Here is an 8,359-nt window from a genome sequence, read left to right on the forward strand (position 1 = left end):
ATTTCATCTTCTGATCCCCTCACCAAGTACAATCATGTTCCCCCTGGCTCTACCTCTTTTGGTAGGTAGTACAGGGATCAGACAAGGATGGATTGCAAGGAGAAGTAAAGAAGGAAATGACTGACTTTTAAGTTAGAAGTTGCTCAAGTTAATATTTTAGACTTAATTGTTTAGAATGTCCTTTAAATAATAAATAACAGAAAAAAATAAATAACGGGGCTACAGAGATGTCTCTGTGGTTAAGGCATTTGCCTGCAAAGCCTAAGGACCCACATTCAATTCCGCAGGACCCATGTAAAGCCTGATGCACAATATAGTGCATGTGTCTGGTGTTCATTTACAGTGGTTAGAGGCCCCAGCACACCTGTTCTCTCCCTCTATCTCATAAATAAATAAATAACATATAGTTTTAAACTAATTCATATTCTTATAATGAGGCCCACTGTTGGATAAAATATTAGGCTTAAATATGTGTAGAAGAAACATGAGAAATTATTCAAGCATGCCTCAGGGTAAAGTCAAAATAAAATGAAAATTCAGGACCTGAAGGTAAAAGTGCTCAAAGGCAGAGCACTTGCCTAGGCAAGTGTAAGATCCTGGGTGCAATCTCTAACACCTCAAAACAAAAACACAAACAAACAAACAAAAACCATTCTCCACAAAACAAGCAGTGGGAGAACAACAACAGTAACAACAAAAGACCACAAGAGAAAAAATATCCCCAAGGGCTTGGATATCGGCTGCCATAAATATCAAAGCCTTTTCATTTCTGAAGCATTCTCGGAACAACTGAGTTCTTGAGAAGACTTTTGGTGCATAGACTGTGAGAGTCCTGAAGTTTAATCACTTCACTAGGTGAAGGGGACAGTGATGTGGGGAATTTTTGGTAGCAGAGATGTGATGAACAAGATTAATCTAATTAAAATGATCTAGAATGACCAAGCAGTTGTACATTCCAATAGTTTTATAGAATCCTAATTATAGTTTCCTATATAACCTCCTTTCCTAGATCTAAATGATCCTGAATAACTGCTTACAAATAATAATGTAGAATAATAATCTGGTGCAATCGATTCCAACACTCTCTGAGTAAGTAGTGGAATCTTCTTGGCTGGGGATATGGCTCAGTGAGTAAAATGCTTGGAACACAAGAGTGAGGATCCAAGTTTGGGTTGCCAGCATCTGTGTAAAAGCTGGGTAAAGCGGCATGCATTTGAAATGCCATTGCTGAGAAGATGGCGAAAGGTTCTCCCCAGAGCTTACCAGCTTCCATAAGAGAGATCCTATCTTTTAAAAAAGGTGAAGAGTGGGCTGGAGTGATGGCTTAGTGGTTAAACGCTTGCCTGTGAAGCCTAAGGACCCCAGTTCGAGGCTCCGTTCCCCAGGTCCCACGTTAGCCAGATGCACAAGGGGGCGCACGCGTCTGGAGTTCGTTTGCAGAGGCTGGAAGCCCTGGCGCGCCCATTCTCTCTCTCTCCCTCTCTGTCCTTCTCTTTGTGTCTGTTACTCTCAAATAAATAAATAAAAATTAAAAAAAAAAAGAGTGATTGTGGAGACACCTGACCTTTAAAAGTAAGCATACTCATGTGCATGTGCAGCCCCAACACATGTGCCCAGAAGCACATGAACAGGACAGAACATGAATACACACATGCATGCACACCATACACACAAGGATAAAATCAAATCCAGAACAATAATCTGGAACAATAAACCCCCAAGCTTCCAGAGCAAGTTGCTGAATTTTCTTGGAGGAGAAAATTAGCTAAGAAGTCTTAAATGTCTGCCTTCCCTGGTGTTTCTAGAACTTAGTGTTGCTTTAGACAAATTCTAAAGAGTTCTGTTATATTAGTTTTCATTAAAAATAAACACTTAGCCACACATAGCCACTGAGCTTTTTGATGGTAGATCTGTAACAGAGTAATTTCTAATTTCTTAATTAAATGTACTCAAGGGAGAATTCTATTTAATTGTAAACAAATCCCTCAGACAAAAGTAACATTTGAGGAATCTTTTGCTTGGCTTATTGCAGAAGCTTCAGTTATCTTATATGTGCAAAAAAAATCTATCTTGCTTTCACAGCAGAACTGCAAAGTAAATAGGCTTTCCCACAGAGCATGTATGGGTGTAATACAAGGCTGAGGAGTTACATGACTCTTAGATTTGTTCTCTGTTCAGGATAGAAGTGACCATGGTTTTCTCACTGTGAAACAATAGAATCATGGTTTTCAATTGTTGCAAGCATTTAATATATAAATGCCATTATAACTAATGGTAGAAAAAAATCCTATAAAATGTAATAGCCATTATAGGAAGTGTTGGCAGAAAAAGTCCCCAAATGAAAATAGTGCAACATATCATATCATAGGCATAACATATCATAGGCAGCTTCTTGTCACATCTGATACCTGTTCAGTAAAAACATTTGTCTCAATTATGTGTCATGACTTTAAGCTAAATTAAATAGATCCAAGGGCAATTATAAATCTAAAGACACTCATCCACTGTCATTGCACAGTGAATTGTTACTTTATTTTGGCTTTGCTACTAGCTTCTATAATTGGCTAATCAGAAATCAACATGGACTTTGTAGCAAAGTCATTTTCCATGCATTACTATTTACAAGAGAAAATAATCTTATTAGTTCAGGTTTACTCTTTTTTTTAAAGTTTTTATTTTAGAGAGAGAGAGAGAGAGAGAGAGAGAGAGAGAGAGAGAGAGAGAGTGAAAGAGACTTGGCATACCAAGGCCTTAGCTATTGCAATCCAACTCCAGATGCTTGTGCCACCTAGAGGGAATGTGAGACCTTGTGCTTGCCTCATCTTTGTGTGTCTGGCTAAGGTGGGATCTGGAGAGTATAACGTGGGTCCTTAGGCTTCGCAGGCAAGTGCCTTAATCACTAAGCAATCTCTCCAGCCTCAGGTTTACTCTTAAAGCATTTTTGTCTTGTGTTACTAAGCACAGGAGGGTAACCATTATATTTTGTATATATCAGTTTACTTGACATAATAACATAGTAGGCTGTTTATAAACTGTACTTCTTAAGAGTGGGGAACTTTTAGTCTTACTCGTTTTTCAAACATTTTAATGATAGCATTGTGAGACTTGAGTTTCTGGATTTCTCTCATTTATTTACTGTGTAATTTAGAAATTATGTTTTAGAGGGACAATATGTTTGTGCTTGTCTTGCTTGCACAATAGTAAATGGGCCTGAGACTAATGAAAATAAAATATCACATTTACTAACATGAAAAGTCCAAAATGAAAAAAAAAAACAAAACACCAGTGTGCTTTAATGTAGAAGCAAATAGAAATACAAGTTTCATTTTCAAATGGAGTCATGGCTCACATCATCTCATTTTCTTCATTCAAGGAGGAAAACATTAACACAAGATGTAGCCTCCAATTCATTTGATCTAATTTTCAACTTCTAAAGCACCAGGCACCGACCGATGCTTACTCATGAACCTTGTCATACTTATTAATGAAAAGGAAAGCAGCCTAGCATTTTCTGCCACGACTGAGGATTTTTTCCTTTCTCTTCTTCAATTTCCAAAGATATCATCTTCTATTGGAAAGTGATTCTTATGCATATTGTGGGAAGGCAGCGGGACACTGCTCTTCAATATTAGATATGCATATCTCCAAACAAACCAGTTCTGAAACACGAACAGGTGATGACTTTAATGTGATTTAGTATCTCAACACATTATTTCAGTGATTTAGAACTTACCAGGATCTGTTTTAGACAGAGCATGCAGTGGGGAATAAGTTAGACAGTTTATACCCACTTTAAATTTATATCCTAGTGGGAAAGACACGAGTTAAAACACCCCAGATGAATTGAAATTGTGGTGAGTTTCATGAAAGTCATCAGGGTTTGGATGCAGGGCAACAGTGAGATAGTTCTGTCTGTAAAATGCTTGCCTTCAAGTGTGAGGACCTGAGTTTGAGCTCCCAAACCCAGATAAGATGCCGAGAGTGGTGGCATGTGTTTGTAATTCCAGTGCTGGGTAGACAGAGATGGTCAGATGCCCAGAGCTCGCTAGCCAGCTGTCCAGCGTCACTGGTGAGCTTCAGGTCAGTGAGGGACAAGGTGTCAGGAAGAGGCAGGCTGTGTACCTGAGGAACGAGACCTGTGTTTGTCCTCTGGCCTCTGCATGTGTGTGCATATGCATCCTCATACACACATGCATCCACACATATGACCACACCCAAACACATGCACACACACCATATACAAACACAGGCAAACACCAAAATAAAAAAGATGAGAGATGGGGTCAGGTGGGTTGAAGTAAGGTGGCTGGATGACCTTACTGAGTAGGTGGCATTTGACCAAAGATCATGGTGTGAGGAGTCAGGAATGAAGAGGGCCACTGAAGACTGGAGGAAGAAATGCATGACGTACTTGGGGAAGAGGCATGCTGCCAGTGGTCAGAAATGGCATGACGTGTGTGTGAGGGGCAGCCCTGTGGGCGGGGGGGGGGGGACAGCGTGAGCTAAGGTAGAGTTCCATAGCAGGCAGGTGCACTCTCAAAGCTGTGCAGGGTCACCAGACAGCTGGGAGGATAGTATGCATTTACATTTTAAAGAGCTTACTGAGGCTGCTGTATAGAAACAGACTGGAAGAGGGTTGGTTTTGCGTGTGTGTGTGTGTGGGGGGGGGCAAAGAATCCAAGCAGGAAAACCAGTCAGGAAGCCATTGCAGGGATCTGCAAAGTCAGTATGTTGCTGGACCATGGTGGGCATTACTAAAAATTATAATCAACACAAAATTTAAACTTAATCAGGTGGATGAGAAGCACCGGATCAACAGGCTGGGGAAACTGGAATAAGCAGCACTTGGTTGATTCTCGTTTGGCTAAAAAGGCAGCCACCCAATGAGATTCTTTGTCTTTCCCAAAGGCTTAAAGCTTTGACAAAACAGCACAGTGTTAAAATTCCCCAGGACACCACTTAATACATAAAAGCTAGACTGGAAAGCAAAGACAGCCCCCCACATAACTCAAAGATATTAAAGACAGAACAAAGATGAAGTGGAAAAATGGAGCACTGTTGGTGATTGTAGGAGGTGCTGATACATAGAACAATTCAAAAGAAAAACCAATTCCTCACCTCCCGGCAAATGAAATCGTTTTGTTCACTGTCTACTCTGGTCAGTTTTTTGGGAATAGGCCATATGATCATAAGTGAACTTGTTAAGTCTATTTCCAGTCTTCTTGCCACTCCCTGACTAAATGAACATTTCTGATATAATAAAAGGGCTTCACTTGCTGTGATTTCTTCCTCTCTCCAAGAAGGATGGGTCTGGTGCAGCAGCTGGAAGTATATTTCCTTCTTTGGGAAGATTGCAGTGAGCCTGATGTTCAACCCAAGGGCATCTGTGGTTATGGTGCCTGTGAACAGCATTCTCATAATCCAGTCTGGATACAGTTTTTATAATTGAACAACAAAGACATCTGACAGATGTGGGCAGGGTAATTTGAAAGCTAGATGGCACAAAGAAATCAAGTTCATTTTTCTGTCAGAATCAAATCTTTAAAAAAAAGACACAAAGCTAGCCCTTAAATTTAGTTTTGAGAAAGATAATATTAATTATAGGCAGGTGATAGGAATTTCCTGCCCCCCTTTACTCCTTCTCTATCCCTTTAGTTTCTTTACTTTTAAGTGTGTTCATTTCCATGGAACTAGCAAGATGCTGATTCAGTAGGTCTATTATTCCCAAAGGTTTGCAAACCACTGAACACATCTAATGTACAGCTTGCCCAATTTTAGTGAACAGCTAGCTTCACAGACGTTAATGAGGCCAATTATTGGCAAGTGAATCTGAAGTGAAGAACACATTAGGTTTGCCACTATAGCAGTTATTTGTTTATTAGGATTGATTGAGGCAAACTTCCTTTTGATCATTACATCTGATTGATCACAGCACATGGCATTATGAAAGAATGAGGTTCCCAAATCAGATAGCTACTTGGAAGAAAAATCTCTACCTTGCAAGGGCAGAACATGTTCCCCTGTCCATTTCAGCGCGAAAGCCTGACCATTAAAATGGAATGGATCCTAATTAGCCTGTTCACAAATCTCTAAAACTTTTTGGTCTTTCCTGTTGAGCAGACCTTAAAAGAAGCCTAAATTTCTCCCTTGCCCACGTAGAGTCAATATCAAAGAAAAATAAGTTGCATGGTAATACTTACTGCTGAAAATGAGTGCAGACAGAGCAATCCTGATTTGAAGTGGCATTGGAAAGTATAATTTGATTCACCCAGCCAAATGATTACTGCAAGTACAGATCATCAGCACAGCCCACTCCAGGACATTTGAATTGGTGATCAGCTGACAGCTAATTGCCAGCCTGAGTTTGCCTCTTGAGCTACTGCCTGGGAGCAGTGAAAAATCCTCCCACAGACTCTTTGCCTAGGTGGAGGCCTTTTCATGTTGGAAATATTTCTTCTAGGGCGGTTGTTATTCTGTTTATGCTGACCAGCTGGTATTGACTCACAATCCTAAGTTTATTTGTCCAATAACTCCCTCTTTTTTGAGACAGGGTCTCACTATGCAGCCCAGGCTGTAGCCTCGTGCTTGCAGGTAAGTGCTACCGTGCCTGAATTCCATTTCTCCTTTTGTAACTCCCATCCCCAACTCTTAATCCATATGATGGTTAGGGCTGATTCCACCTCTCAATCCTAGGGGTAGAATTTTGACCAAAGTTTGGTTAATGAGATATATCATCCTGCCTAGAATGACTGGTTTAAGGGGTGGCCATGGAATTTAGATTGACCCCTGGACTTTCCTGCAACCATTGAGAAAGAAGTGTGTGCTTGCTCCTATGATTGTAAAGTGGCTGAATGAGCATCTGGAGCTCACACAGGCCTCCATATAGAGGATATAGAGCCAAGAATGAAAGACAGAGATGTGGTAAAGACATTGTCAGGTTCACAGACTGAGCTGTGCTTGTACTTGTGGGATTTCAAAGTCTGAGCCTCTATGTCCCTGTGCTCATTTCTGGCTGGCTGATGTTACTGGCATCAAAAAATGTGCTAACATTTTGGGTAAGAGCAAGAGAAGTGAGGCAGAAGATTTTAGATCTGTATTCTTCACACCTTTCCTCTTGGTTCTGGGAATCACAGCTTCCTGGAGAAATTCTGTTGCTGTCCTGCCGATTGGGCTGTTCCATAGAGGTATTTCTCATTCTCCTCTAATTCTGGGAATGGTGAGAATTCCTCCTATGAGATGGGGCTAGCAAAACTGCTCAAGAGAAGTGTTTAATTGGGCTTTAGGTGACAACTTGAGATATAACCTATAGGTCACTAAGTTGTTCCATGGAAAGAGAATATCAAAGCAATTCAACTTAGAGACAGCTTAGATAACAGGACAACTCTTTCTGTCCTAGGTTTTCACTGTAGCTATTAGTAGAATCTGTATTTTGTTAAAAATATATAAATAAAGATGCCCAATCCTACGTATTTTTATTCATTTATTTACAAAGACAGAGAGAGAGAGAGAGAGAGACAGAGAGAGACAGAGAGAATGAGAAAGATGGGCACACCAGAGCCTTTTGCCACTGCAAATGAATTCCAGACACATGTTCTTCTTTGTGCATCTGGCTTTACTAGTGAATTGAGCCCTCACTGCAAGCAAGTGCTTTTTACTACTGAGTCATCTCTCCAACCCTGATTTATGTTGTCTCAGGGTGGCCCTGAACTGATGACAATCCTCCTACCTCTGCCTCCCGAGTGCTGGAATTAAAAGTGAGCGCCACCACGCCCGGTTCAAATTCTATTTTTTATTTAACGACTAATTGGATGATCATTATACATTTATTGATACTTTATAAGCTTCAATTTAGTTTTCTAAAAAGTAGAAATAAAAATCCAGGCATAGTGGGACCCACCTTGAATCCCAGCACTCATGAGGCTGAAGTAGGAGGATTGCTGTGAGTTTGAGGCCAGCATGGGCTACAGAGTGAGTTCCAGGTAAGCCTGGGTGAGAATGAGACCCTGTCTCAAAAGAAAAAAGAAACAAACATGCCAAACATAGCAACAGCAAAAAAGAATCTATAAAGTGGGAATAAACATATTTCATTTTTGCAGAATGATCATGAAAACTAAATATATATTCAGCCACTGAGCATTTAATGGAGGGAACACTTCGAAGAAATGCTTTTCTGGTGAATATCATTATTGTGTGAACATCATGGAGTGCACTTACACAGACATAGATGGTACAGGCTAACAACTTGATGTGGCCTCGCAGTACAATCAAGAAGTGTGGTAAACACAAGATGTATGCCAGCCCAGTCTGGCATATTGCCTTGCAGTAAACGTCACAAAAAGGGATTGTACTCTAAAATAAT

The sequence above is a fragment of the Jaculus jaculus genome, chromosome 6 (assembly GCF_020740685.1).
Source record: "Jaculus jaculus isolate mJacJac1 chromosome 6, mJacJac1.mat.Y.cur, whole genome shotgun sequence".
Classification (NCBI taxonomy): domain Eukaryota; kingdom Metazoa; phylum Chordata; class Mammalia; order Rodentia; family Dipodidae; genus Jaculus; species Jaculus jaculus.